At 38.5% G+C, this 15,057-nt stretch overlaps 1 long non-coding RNA gene across 1 annotated transcript in view; it reads right to left on the reverse strand.

Moving 5' to 3' along the window:
• The window catches only part of LOC117424119 (uncharacterized), a 46,903-nt gene that overhangs the window by 14,287 nt on the left and 17,559 nt on the right, over nucleotides 1-15,057 (reverse strand). Inside the window, exon 5 of the long non-coding RNA XR_009307774.1 lies at nucleotides 6,901-7,041. This is a non-coding gene — a long non-coding RNA (uncharacterized LOC117424119). The remainder of the gene's footprint in view (nucleotides 1-6,900; nucleotides 7,042-15,057) is intronic.

The following is a 15,057-nucleotide window of genomic DNA, read 5'->3' on the forward strand; positions in this document are numbered from 1 at the left end:
TATCTGGGTAATCTGGGTAAATGTGTATTTGGCAAATACCTTGGTTCATTATGGGTAATGGGCAGGTGTGACGTGCAGTGGGTGTGGAGGTGGAACACACGTCACAGAGTCACTTATAGAGGTGAAAAACCTCTACCACAATGGTAGAGGGTGAATTTTATTAAAAGGGAAACACAATCCAAAACAAAAGTACAAATCATAAGTCCCAATAAAGCACGTCCCTCTCGGCTCTTTGGGTGCACTTGTGGGGTGGTGAAAAGTGCAGGTGCTCAGGTGCTGAAGTGTCCAGTTCAGTTGTGCGGGCCGTGTGATGTCCAAGGTGACGAGTGCTGGCAGTAGTGCGACAGCTCCTTGGCGTCTGACCCCGGTCCTGACGATAAATAAACACATAGACCACCAACAAACTAAACAAAACAAACACACAGCTCAGCAACACAGGCTTACTATTACCTCAAAGGCCCTACACTTACAGAATGACAGCCCTTATATACTAGGAGACTCCACCCCATGTTCAGTGCGACTCAGCACACCTGCCAGTTGTCTAATGCAGCACAGCTGATCACAGTAATCTTGTCCCCTAATATGGTCATTCCGCCCTGCACCAAGATGGCCGACTTCCTTTTCCGCCCCTCTCTCCAAGCCGGCCCGTCTCTGAACAGGCGTGGAAGTACCTCTGCTTAGCGCCCTCTTGGGTCAGGAGGGAGATTTGCAGCTCAGATCCTCACGCTCCCTGTCACAGCAGGTAAAACCAATCGCCTCAAAAGTCCAGGCTTTGGTGGAGATGGCGATCCTGAAATGGCAATCCTGAAAACCAAGTCTCAGATATATTGGGGTTAGCCGGCTATTATCGCCATTCTATCCCCGAGTATGCCACCATAGTCAACCCCCTGGTCGATCTCACCAAGAAGACTACTCCAAAACTAGTTAGAAATGGACAAAGCAGTGTCAGGGGGCATTTGATATGATTAAGGAGAGACTCTGCCAAGCACCCGTTCTTATTTCACCAGATTTAAGCAAGGAGTTCATCCTCCAGACTGATGCCCCCCAGATTGGTCTGAGGGCAGTTCTGTCCCAACAAGTTGACAGAGTAGAACACTCTATCATTTACATGAGCAAAAAATTGACTCCCAGGGAGATAAACACTCCTTTTCCATGTCGTAGTTAAGCCATCAAATGGGCTACTCACGATCTTCGATATTACTTGTTGGGACGTTCTTTTTCTCTGATCGTGCTCTTTTAAGGTGGTTACACACGATGAAGGACAACAACTTGGTGGTACCTGGTGCTGCAGCCCTTCCACTACACAGTGAAACATTGTGCGGATAAGAAGCATCAAAATGCAGATTTTTTTTTCTAGGGAGGTGGGGTCCATTAGGGGACTTACAGTTGGCAGAATGTTCCTTTGGCATCACTCTGAGGGGTGATATATGTGACAAAGAGAGAAAGAATCTAAGCTGTAAATCTCCCTCCTGACCAGAAAGGGTAAGGTGAGCGGTATGCTTTCCCATAGACTGGTCGACTCGACGGTAGGCAGAAACCGGAAGTCGGCCAACTTGGTGGAAACTCGGTTGTACAGAGTTTGAATATTACAGTTACAGATATGAAGAGGATCTACAAGGAGCCAGCTGATTTACGATCACAAACCTCACTACACAGCACAGCACACGGACACCTGCACCACTTTCACTCAGGATACAGAGCACAGTTTCGTGCACAGAGTGTCACTTTGTATTGGACTTCCCCTATACCCCTATTTTTTGTATATATCAAAAATTTAATCCAACACAGATGTTTTTGAAAGAATACAGTGTGTTTGCTTGTTGTTTATTATCACATCACTCACCAGCCTACCACTATAAAAAAAAGTGTAAAAGGTAATAAAATCAGAAGTATGAAAATACATTTAACACTAGAACCGCCGGATTTTCTAACTACCTACAACCGCCACGTGGGTGATTTTGACCCATACATTTTTAAACTGCTTCGTTATGAAAATGAAAGACATACTATCGGATACAACTCAAAAGTTTTATTCATGAACATCATATCTAGCATTTGCATCGCAGAAACACTATTTAAATGGAAAATTAAACATAAAAGGCTTTATTTTCAAAATGAGCACATATACAGCATGACTACAAACAGTGAAAAAATATAATAAAATACACATTTCAAAAGAAACGGGTATGTACATACACCCGTTTACAGGTGGAAAGGGGTATATGTACATACAAAACTGTAAACCAGAAATAATTGTTTTCAATACTACATAAAAAGAAAATATAAAAATATAACACTACTTCCGGTATGACGGCTGCATTGTACTTTATGAAGCGTACGCGTCTGCCTGCTAGCTCTGTGCCTGCATCCAGGAGCTGTGTTGTAACCACAGACACAGTTCCATTGAACACTTATGTAAACTGGTACATACAAACCTGTAAAACCAAAATATTTTTTTTCTAAAAGTAATATAAAAAAATAATATATAGCATAAGTTTCATATTAGGCACATATTCCAATCAAAATGACTACTTTCAAGATTAAATATTTCCTTCTGATATATTCCCAGTTGCATTTCTGGAACAAAACGAAGGATTGATGTCTCCCAGGTACATTGAGAAATAAAACAACTAGGCTTTCACTGAGTTGGCATCTTGGTGCAATTGTACAAATCCACAATCATAGAAATCTCTGTCTCGTAGACAGTCTACAAACAAAGGCTTGAAATAAATTTTAAAAAACACATGTGCTAGGAGGAGACGCGCCTTGTTTGCTGCATTTACAAAAAAAATAGAATATCTTACATTATATAAAAAAATTTAAAAAACATGTATTTTAATGCATGGGTCAAACTGACCCACGTGGCGTTTCTAGGTAGAACAGTTTATAACTTTATCATTTTTGCTATTCTGGCTATCAAACGCCGTCAGGATATTTAATTAATATATTTAGGAAAAGTGAAAAACTGACATGCGCATATGATTTACCACGGAAGAGTAATTAACATTTTAAATCCAAAATGGGTCAAATTGACCCGCACGGCGGTTCTAGTGTTAAAAACAAAGTTCTGTAATATGAAATGTCTTTGTGATGTTATGTTAGGTTTGCATAGCAATACATTTACTTAGGCAACTTAAGTGGTGACGTCCAGCTAAAATGTCATTTTATTGGTCTCACATTTTCCTGTATAAAAGAGGCACACTTTATGGTAAACATGTATTTGATTGTTTAATAGTATTAATGAACATAATTTACTGATCACTCCTTGAAGATATTTCACTGCTGCCATTGTGGCGCATTCCTGCATTATCCTTCAAAAAGTCACATAAAGAAACTCAGATCAGTTGAAAACATGCAATAAGTGTCATAGAAAAAGCTGCACTTGGTTACTGTACTGAGAAGAGCCAAAGTGTGATGCTTTCAGGAGTTTACAGTTCTTCTAAACGTACTGGTATAACTCCTCAGTAAGCAAGCACTGCTTTTCCAATGACTCACTTGTTTTCAATTGCCATGCATCCTTCCAGTGCCTTCTTGGAGTGGAATACAGACACATGCAAATGCAGTGATATGTTCAAGGAGCGATCTGTAAATTGTGTTCATTAATCCTTACATGCATAAAATATTGAAAATACCTGAAAAAAGTAATATAGTTCATTGACATTTTTGCATTTTTTTTCCCCATTGCTTTATATGGGGGGAAAATGGTATCTTCATATGAGGCTATCATGCATTTGCATTTTCCATATGTCCCCATATAAAGACTAGAAGAATTTGATATCTGTTCCCATATGAGGTCGCCATGCATGAAAGGGTTAATACAGTAGTTTAAAAACAGAATACCAATAAAAAAATCTAACACACAGTTACCATAATATGTGCATCTTTTATAATGTAAAATGTGAGATCTATGTGCAACATAAGTAAGATTTACTAGAACTATTTTGTTAGCTCTATGTACTTTAGGTGTTTTCAAGCACCCCAGTCATAAAAATAATATCTTAATTTTTATATAGCACCTTTCATAATGGACCACCATCACAAAGCGCTTTACAAAGGTAGGCTGTAAACTGTGCATTATATGCCTGGTGTTCTGTCTGCCTCGCTTCTCCCACGCTACTCCACTGGCTCCTGATCACCGCTCGCATCCAGTTCAAGACTCTTGTACTCACCTACTGATGGCTTGACCAGACTGCACTCAGCTACCTCCAGACCCTCATCTCTCCCTACACCCCCACCGAACTCTCCGCTCGGCCTGCACTAGAAGACTGGCTGTACCTCCGCTACGCTCCCCTGCTGCCAGAGCCCACTACTTCTCCACCCTCGCCCGCAGTGGTGGAACGACCTTCCTACGGATGTCAGGACTGCCCAGTCCCTGACCACCTTCTGGCCCCACCTGAAGACACACCTCTTCAGACAACACCTGTAAAACTCAACTCTTCCCTTCTGGACAATATAGCACTCTGCCTTTAATGTACTTTAACTTGCACTTATCTGCTCCCTAGTTTACTGTATTTAATCCTGCACTTAACCCAATCTGTAGTATCTTGTATTTCACCTGCACTCGTATCTAACCCTGATGTAATTATCAACACTGTTATCTGCTCTTGAACTGCCCTGATATCAAATTGTATTAGGACTAAAGTCATTGTATTTTGTAAGTCATACAGCTTTATTTGTAGAATGTAAGTAGACACCATGAATGCATTTAGAGACTTGCTGCAGGAGGAGTGAAGGATTTACAGAATGTTATCTCCTTCAGTAATCCCATTAATAGAGAACTATATAATTGAAGGCTCAGTTTCACAAGTTAAAGGCCCCCCCCATCCCCCACCCCCCATCACATGAAGCACTTCACTGACGGAGGAAGCAGTTGCCATCAATGAAGCCTGTTTTATTGAACTGTCTACTCAATTTCACTCTTGCTGACTGAAGCACGTGTCTCTATTTAATCATTCAGGACAGATTTGCAGGCTATGCCAGTTTGCTTTTCTCCCACCGCCTGTGCGTTTAGCAATGAACTAGAGTCACACTTTCACTGCTTTAGTAATTTAACCACTTGACCACCAGTTTTTGTATAAGGTGGTGTTGTGTTGAAGGTTATGACTAGTTATTTAATATCACATCATGAAAGTGTGTGTAAAAGCAGATCTCGTTCAAGTACCAAACTGGGGCTGCCATGTTTCTTACTCAGTCCACAACCTAATCTGTAAGCAGACATTTAACCAAGGTAAAGATTGCCTGGCTTTTAGATATTCTAGGACATGTTTGCAAAGCATGTTTGAGGTGCTGAGGGTTGTTTTTTTTTCCTCCTCAAGAGATTATAAAGAAATATTTAATCTACAAAACTCTAAAAATGGCCCAATAACATTACAGAAAAGTTTAACAGCTGCGAGTCCAGTGCATGAAACACAACCTGAGCAAATTTCCTAGAAATTCTACATTCATATTAAGCAGAGAATAAATATTGAGTTATGAAGATATTGAATATGTATTATAACATAAAGTCAATTTTTTTGTATGTCACACAGTTTGGTGCTTTAAAAGAGATGTTGCTGCTTGACTGTAGGAACAATGATTGTTGAGATCCAGTCTTTATAGGAAGCAGATAGAGAAGGAAATTCACTATACTTTGGTATAAATTTGAATTTCAGCACAGTAGGAGGTGTTGATTTAACAGATCCCTGGAGAAGAATACATGTCACGGGATTGCTGAGTTCAAGGAAGGTATCAGAGTGTGAAGGGGAGGATGCAGCTTGTGCTTTCACCCTCCAGACAATCTATTTCAAACTCAGTTATAAAAAAGTCTAGTACATTATTAAAACAAATTTGAGGGAGATGGTCATTAATTTGATCTGCGTTACTTACCCTTGAATCTGTTGTACAGAGTTTGAATATTACAGACACAGATATGAAGAGGATCTATTACTGGAGCACTTTTGTAACCTCCCCCTTCTTTCTACCAATCCAACAGAACTACTATAGTAGTTTAGTTCTTTAACACTTTTCATTGACTGCCATAAAAAATAATCCCACTCTAAAACAGGACAGCTGTCAATGGTTAGGAAACAGCAGATACAGTAGTCTCTCAAAAGCCGCCTTTGTAAAGCTGCCAAACAATATGAGATGTTACAATTAAAAAAAAAAACTAAAAAACACACACCCCTTTTCATTGTGGGTTTCTCCCTGGCTCTCTTGCCAAGAAGTTAATGGTAAGTGTTAAAAAAAGGAATTAACTAATTATTACACCGGATTAGAGAGATGTCTAGGTTCTCATTTCATTCAAGTAGAAAAGACATTCTGTTAAATGACAGCAAACAACATACTTTAAGAATATCTATAGGCAATGTAGATCCAAGATCAGTAATCTATATGTCATGCATTTATATACTGGAATTAGAAATTATTCTCAGGCAGCCTACTGAGATGCAATTACCTCATTTGCAGGGACAACCCGAGTGTCATTTAAAAAAAGTGACATTGTCATGAGATTATCTCCATTAACTTGGATTACAGTTCTCGTAGCGCTGCATTAACAGGAGTGATATTCCACAAGATCAGCCACTGTAAGCAACAAATCAGGGGTTAAACCTGCAGCATGCAGACAAATGCTGTCACAGCACTAGAGATCAGCCACTTTAAGGGAAGCAGTCTCTCCAGTTTTTGCTTTGGACTGCACTTATCAGCAGAGCATAACAAGGAAGGGGAGTGCATTCCTTGTCACTGTTACTGACTGCAGTTGTTGTCCTTTTGATATAGACCCAGGGCTTTGTCTTTCACAAAGCACAGTTACTTGCTGGGATGAGCAGGGGCGAGTTAATCCTCAAATACAAGTATGACTTGCCTCTGACACACGTCTCCCGTGTGTCAGACAATTACACTGAGATGTGCAGAAGAGCCTACCTTGTGTACCACCGCCCCCAGTGCGAAGTGCAGTCTCTGGCACAGCTCCCCGAAGTTAGACAGGCTGCTGGCTGTCGCTGTTTCTGGTTCCTCTCAGGAAAGCGCGGATGAGGGGTGTCCCAAATCGAAAGGCCAGGTCCCCTGAAATAAACACAGATACTTCTGTTAGTCTAGTCCTGGCTCTCACCTGAGTTATTGGATGTTGTGACACGATGGCTCGTGTGGGGACGACAGGTCAGGAAATTCAGGACACAGAATGGTGAGTGAAATGCACTGGTGTGCAGATTTTAATAATAAATAAACAAAACAAAAGGTTTGAACAAAACACAAACAAAACGGCACAGTGGCCAAAACAAACAGAGACAAAACCAAACAAGTAATGTACTGGTGTAAAACCAGCACGGGTAGCAATTGTTTTCAGATATTAGTTTATTTATCTCAAGGCTCACGTCTCTCGTTCCGCCTCTGAACACACTAACCTCGAGCAGCCAAAGCTGCGGGTTTATAAACATGTGATCGTCTCCAAATGAGTAATAAATTAATCAGTCAGGAGACAGTCACATTCTGCATAGGTTTAGCATGGATGGAGAAGTTTAACCACATAAACAATACATTTTAAATAATAATACAACAAATAATATAATACACACAGGGGCGGGGTGTACCAGCCTTCTCATTTCCAGCCGGCGGCCGGCTAAATTGTCGTCTACTTTTCTAGATGAGCCTAAAATAGTTATTTAAAAAAATACAATAAAAAAGCTACAGTGCTTGTATGTTCCAGTGAATAGTATTCAAAATGTTTATTTTCTTCCAGTAAAATAGCGGCAATTTCCACAATTCATTACGTATGTAAGTCGAGTAAAACAGTCCTTCTTTGAGGGCATTTCATTTCCAGACTTATGTCTCCATGGACACCGTGAATCGCGATGGACCAATCAGTTGCGAGCTTACAAGCGATGTTTGTGATGAAGGCCAAACGATGAAGCAGTTATCAAGTCAATCATCGATTTAAAAATGATGAATATTAATACATTATGGCATTACTCCCCCCCCCCCCCCCCCCAGTGGAGTAATGCCATAATGTATTGCTATTCATCATTTTTATTGCAAACTTTCAGTAGCTGTAACTAACCATTTTGATTATAAACAAAGTGCAGTTTTGTTTTAGTATTTCAGTACATACCAGTCATTTTCTGTGACTTCAGCTGAATCCCGTTGTCAGCAGCTTAAATTACTCCTTTCAGCTGTATCAACTGTCATTTTGTTAAAAAGGCTGATTCTTTACTGATTTAACTGTGCATATTTTTATATTTTACAACATAATTTATATCAAACACCAAATATCTTGACCCATTAATGCATATCGGTTTGCTTTCACTTTGAAACTTTACACCTACGCACTCACCACCTGCATAGTTGACTCATCAATCTGAGTGCCTCACATTCTGCCAATATTGATATTGAGCTACAACAGTATTACATATTTTAAGTCTTAAATAAATAACGAATAATAAAACGAATAAGAAATATCCAAAACCAATTTAATTTGTAGACCAAAGTGATTTTCCGTTTCAACATTACTCTCTTCCATTTGATAAGTAATTTCCATGTTTTTCCATTTCATAAACCCATTACTTGATATTCATGTACTGTACTTTTACTTCCGAGCTACGTTGTTCAAGTAAATGCCAATACATTGTTTATTGTTATTTGTATTTAATCAAGCAAGTTAACAGAATTGAAAAGATATTAAAAAACAAAAGAAAAAATACAACTTACTGTAGAAATCGCATTCAATGTTTACAGAAATTGTAACAGAAATGAACTTCTGAAAACTGTAAAATAGTGTTCGAAATCACAGTTCTCGCAAGCGCATTTTTATTTATTTATTTTTATTTTATTTATTTATTAATGCACTTGTGCATTCGGACTCGGCAGTTAATGAGATACGGCGCCATGGGAAAATAAAACCTTAACTTTGCCAGTTGATGTTGTGGTCTCCTGGAATCAGAAGCAAGGCCTCCAGAATTGCATTACCAGTGTAATTATGAATTATGCTACACATTTACCATAAGCTACATATATTTTTCTTTTTAAGTTTAGTTTTATTCCCTTATGTCTCTGTGTTTTAAACAGCTTACTTATAGTGATGAGCGATTATCACTTTTTACATGTCAGTTCGATTATCGATTTGATATTTGAAAATAATCCTGATTATGATTATTGATTATTCTAATAATATCATTCATAGGGGCAAAAAGTCACAAAAAGTTTCCTGATTAAATGTTTTTTTTATATATTTCTAATTAAAAACTACAATAAAACTTTTTTCAACAGCACTTGCAAACCTACAAAACATACAGCATGCATTATATTGAAGTCACTGCTAAAGCAGCATAACCAATATATAAACAATACCACCACATAAACCACTTCTAAATAAAGAAGAAAAGCACACACACACTGACAATGCATTACCTTCCTCTCAACTGCCTGGAGTCTTCTCTTAAGCTCTTTTGAATCCCTTACACCCCAGGGAATTATGCACAGAAAAAAATCTAAATTAAGCAAAATTATGCGCTACCTCTGTACAAGTATGTGCAAAGTAACAAAGTATTGTGCAGTTGTATTGGGTTCTTTTCTCATAGTGGATATCAAAATATTAGCATAAGTTAAAAAAAAAAAAATTAAAATACAAATCTTTCTAAATTCCAAGATTAAAATAAAGGAACACCAGCTCTTTCAGTTTGTCTTCAGAAAGAGAATGCCCCCAATCAGACAGGACAAGATTATACAGCGAGTTGCTACGTACAGCATTAGCTGTATTTGTTACTGCATTTATGTATCTGAAAGCTAATGTTTTCATATTAATGTTTTCAAGTCATTATTTTCTTTTACTTTTATTTCTTTGATTTTCTCTTTCTGTGTCAGTCCAAACACACACAGTTGTGTGTTCAATTGTTAAAGTTCCTGATTGCACCACTACATAAACCTGGTTTCAGCGGGTTTTAACACAATGCTCACTTATCTATTTGGGACCCCATTGCACTGTCATCAGAATCGCTTCTGTGAATGTGTTAATTATGTCTTCTGAATATCACTTCAGTGCAGTACTTCACTCCATTAATGCGCCACAGAATTGGGGGCAAGTGCTGTTCACGCTTTCACTCGCATTTGCGCTGTTATCAGAATACAGCCCTAAGAGTTTTAGTTTATAGGACGTAAGAGTTTAAGATGTTTGTGGTAATAAAAGGTTTTTAAAACATACTTTTCATGTCTTTTCCTTGAGAAACTATATAAAATAGGTAGTAAATGAAAAAATGATTTAAATCAATGATTTTTTTTGTTTTTAAATCAAGTGATTTAAATCAGTGATTTAATTCTACTTAATTTAAATCAGCCAACCCTGGTTAGGACTGCTCTGTTCAGATAATTACTGTCAACCCAAGCATCGCCTGGTCCCAATTAGAGGTTTCACTGTATAATACCTTTACCTAAAGATTGCAGGTCATTAATCAGAATATTTCTCAAATGAATAATAACCCTTCTTCATTTTTGTTATCATTACCAGGCTACTAGGGTATTTTTTATTTATTAGCTGGAAAAAAAGTATAATTTGTAACATATCTGAAGCAGCAGAGGAGAGCAGCAACTGGCTGTGGTTGAGATGGAAAGATTCTGGTTGGGGATCTCAAGCACAATAGAAAGAAAGAAACGCTGATGTACGGGTAAGTAAGCTGGGCTGAGTTGAGTGGGGGATGGAGGGAGGTGATGCTGGGATGCCAGAATCACCGTCGAGCCCTCTTGAGGACGAAAGGTGCCCACTTGAAGACCCCAGAGATGTACCCTACATAGCTCAATCCAGACGGTTGTCATGCTGATGCGCTGGGGAGATTCCAGCCATTGTGTGTGCTGATGCTCTGGGGAGGCAAAATAGGCTGATCCCTGGAGCCAGCATTACACTTCAGCCATTAACACGAGGCAGAAAGATATCTACATCATTAGATGCAAGGAAACGCAAATGGATGGAGATGCAGATGGATCACATTAGTTTACTGTAAAGCTACGTCTTAGTTGGTGCTTATCTTGGCGAGAGCAGACTTCAAATCAGCATGAAGTTGGAAATCAAATCAGTCAAATGTATCTCTGGAGTAAAATAAACCCCATCAAATGACCTATTAAAGAAAGGAGAGGAACACTTGTAAAGTAGAATGTGATATAAAATTCAGTGTCCTTTGCATTTTACATTTTAAAATTCTGTTACATAGATGAATAAGAACTTGTTCATTTTAGCCACCAAATACATTTGAATCAGTGTAACCGGGAACTAGAATAAAACAAAGTCACACACTTTGAATATCCATACATTTAAAAAATATATATTTTTTTTCAATACCAGCCAATTATTGTTTTATTTTTTAGAAATTAAAGGTTTTACTTGGTCTTTTACATGATTGGACTAAAATGAAAAACACTAATAATTCCTAGAACTGTGCACAGTACAATCAACAGTAACTGTGAATGTCCTCTTCCCTCTCTATTTGGGAACTATAAAGTTGATTTAGGTTAGCTGATGTCAAAACCATCTCTTCTAATTGTTAAGAAACCCCAGGGGCTGACAAATGAGCACAACTGACAGCACGCAATTTCTCAATTCATGTAAAGAAAATAAGAAGAATAAACCACACATCCGGTACGTCTGACGTGTTTGCTTTGTTACTACATTTATGATAGTGCTTGAGCAAGCCCACATTTATACTAACACTTTAAAAGGGCTTGTTACTGCATGCTTCTCTATTAATCTACTTAACAGTGTCGTTTCCTGGATCAGTTAGGCGATGGGATCTGGACCACATATTAGTCACAAAACAGTATTTATCATAAAAAATGTCCCAGTTTCTTAAACTCAAATTACACTAAGTAACATGTCAAAGTGTAGCTTCAAATTTCATTATATTAGTTGGTTTTGCCCCCTAACCTGATATCTGCAATCGTTCTTTAATGATTCTTATGACAATTACTCATATAGCTTATTGAAAGTTTGCTAAGGTACTTTAACCTGAGTTCAGGACATAGATAGATAGGCAAGATATACAGTGCTGCCCCATTGCAACACGACCTGTTACAGAGTGGAATCGGTTATCCAGTGCATTCCGTTTATAAGAATCACACCCATCCTGGTTGATTTGATTCTTATAAGAGGTTGATTCTTAACCCTTTGCGGTCCTATGTCGAACCAGGTCCGACATTATAATTTTCCCTTTCCATCAAAAAGACACAGGTTGTTTTTTCTCCGGAAAAAGACGAGAAAACCATTCAATAGACGAGTGACACATAGCTCCAGCACCACAGAGATAACACGGACATAAACAAACAAGATTGCTGCTTCTGCATCCAGTGCTCAAAGAATATCACAGACATTTGCAGAGCTTTTTGAGATGTTATAGTAATAAAATTATGACTTGGATCGCATTATTGAGGAGTGATAAAAATGATCAGGAGATGATTTATCGGTATGCACGACTATGAAGAGGTATGTGATAAATACAGCGAACAAAGAGTGGGGCAGGGCTGGAGATGCAGTACTGAGTGTCCTGTTGATATGCAGTGCCTTTAAAACCTGTTTTACTGTGAATAAAATTACTTTTAAACAGTGCATGTAAAATAAAGCGCTTGTGTGAAAATAAATTAGACCTGACGTGCCTGACAGGTGCTGAATAAATGGACCGCAAAGGGTTAAGGCTTCTACTACTTCTGAAGCTCATGTATTCCTATATTGAGTTGCTGGCCTTTTTGGCCTGGCTCCTGCTTTGCTACTCATTTCAAAATCCAAACTATCACAGTCACTTTCTACCTCTAAGGGGATGTGATCTGCACCAGGCTGTAGGTGCAAGTAGAATGGCTTTGTTTTGTGCATATTGTTGTATTATATTCAATTATTTATTTTCTTTTTTTGTATTATTATTATTATTATTATTATTATTATTATTATTTTCATTTATTAAAATTGCTAAACAGCTCTCTTCATGTTAGAAAAGCAGAAAGGCACTTTGTGTTGTCCCCATTGTAGAGTAATCTGTTAACACTTTTGGGGAGTGCTGGCACTGAACACGAAGTTTGTGTAGAATAGGGTACATAGATGCAAGATATCCTCTTCTAGTCCAAGCAGTATGTAGCATCATAATTCTGGAGAGCTGTCCTTTTAATTGTTTCGTTATTAAATCCACATTCTTTGCAGCTTCTAATGTCTCTTGAACTACGGTTTTATAGCAAGAATCCCAACTTGTGAGCGAAAAAAAAGAGAAAAAAAAATGTGGGCCACTGGCTGTCAATCAAACTGGGAGTATCCACACACATTCAACCAATGACAATGGTCCATTGCTCTTCAATTAAACAAGGTGCACAGTGCTGCAATTTTACAGGAATGTATGCAAAAAAATACATATCTTAAACGTGTCCAAAAAAAAATGGTGATTAATATCAACTTTTCGATGGAAAATGGAAAGAAAAAAAAAACAGTCTGTGAACGTCTTTCTGTTTTCTCCAACAAGCAAAAATACATACATATATATATATATATATATATATATATATATATATATATATATATATATATATATATATATACAGTACTGTGCAAAAGTTTTAGGCAGGTGTGAAAAAATGCTGTAAAGTAAGAATGCTTTCAAAAATAGACATGTTAATAGTTTATATTTATCAATTAACAAAATGCAAAGTGAGTGAACAGAAGAAAAATCTACATCAAATCAATATTTGGTGTGACCACCCTTTGCCTTCAAAACAGCATCAATTCTTCTAGGTACACTTGCACACAGTTTTTGAAGGAACTCGGCAGGTAGGTTGGCCCAAACATCTTGCAGAACTAACCACAGTTCTTCTGTGGATTTAGGCAGCCTCAGTTGCTTCTCTCTCTTCATGTAATCCCAGACAGACTCGATGATGTTGAGATCAGGGCTCTGTGGGGGCCATACCATCACTTCCAGGACTCCTTGTTCTTCTTTACGCTGAAGATAGTTCTTAATGACTTTCGCTGTATGTTTGGGGTCGTTGTCATGCTGCAGAATAAATTTGGGGCCAATCAGATGCCTCCCTGATGGTATTGCATGATGGATAAGTATCTGCCTGTACTTCTCAGCACTGAGGAGACCATTAATTCTGACCAAATCCCCAACTCCATTTGCAGAAATGCAGCCCCAAACTTGCAAGGAACCTCCACCATGCTTCACTGTTGCCTGCAGACACTCATTCGTGTACCGCTCTCCAGCCCTTCGGCGAACAAACTGCCTTCTGCTACAGCCAAATATTTCAAATTTTGACTCATCAGTCCAGAGCACCTGCTGCCATTTTTCTGCACCCCAGTTCCTGTGTTTTCGTGCATAGTTGAGTCGCTTGGCCTTGTTTCCACGTCGGAGGTATGGCTTTTTGGCCGCAAGTCTTCCATGAAGGCCACTTCTGACCAGACTTCTCTGGACAGTAGATGGGTCTACCAGGGTCCCACTGTTTTCTGCCAATTCTGAGCTGCTGGCACTGCTGGACATCTTCCGATTGCGAAGGGAAGTAAGCATGATGTGTCTTTCATCTGCTGCAGTAAGTTTCCTTGGCTGACCACTGCGTCTACGGTCCTCAACGTTGCCCGTTTCTTTGTGCTTCTTCAAAAGAGCTTGGACAGCACATCTGGAAACCCCTGTCTGCCTTGAAATTTCTGCCTGGGAGAGACCTTGCTGATGCAGTATAACTACCTTGTGTCTTGTTGCTGTGCTCAGTCTTGCCATGGTGTATGACTTTTGACAGTAAACTGTCTTCAGCAACCTCACCTTGTTAGCTGAGTTTGGCTGTACACAGCTGTTTCTGTTTCAGTTAATGATTGTGTTTCAACCTACATATTGAATTGATGATCATTAGCACCTGTTTGGTATAATTGTTTAATCATACACCTGACTATATGCCTACAAAATCCCTGACTTTGTGCAAGTGTACCTAGAAGAATTGATGCTGTTTTGAAGGCAAAGGGTGGTCACACCAAATATGGATTTGATGTAGATTTTTCTTCTGTTCACTGACTTTGCATTTTGTTAATTGATAAATATAAACTATTAACATGTCTATTCTTGAAAGCATTCTTACTTTACAGCATTT

This window comes from Acipenser ruthenus, chromosome 19 (genome assembly GCF_902713425.1).
Source record: "Acipenser ruthenus chromosome 19, fAciRut3.2 maternal haplotype, whole genome shotgun sequence".
Classification (NCBI taxonomy): Eukaryota; Metazoa; Chordata; class Actinopteri; order Acipenseriformes; family Acipenseridae; genus Acipenser; species Acipenser ruthenus.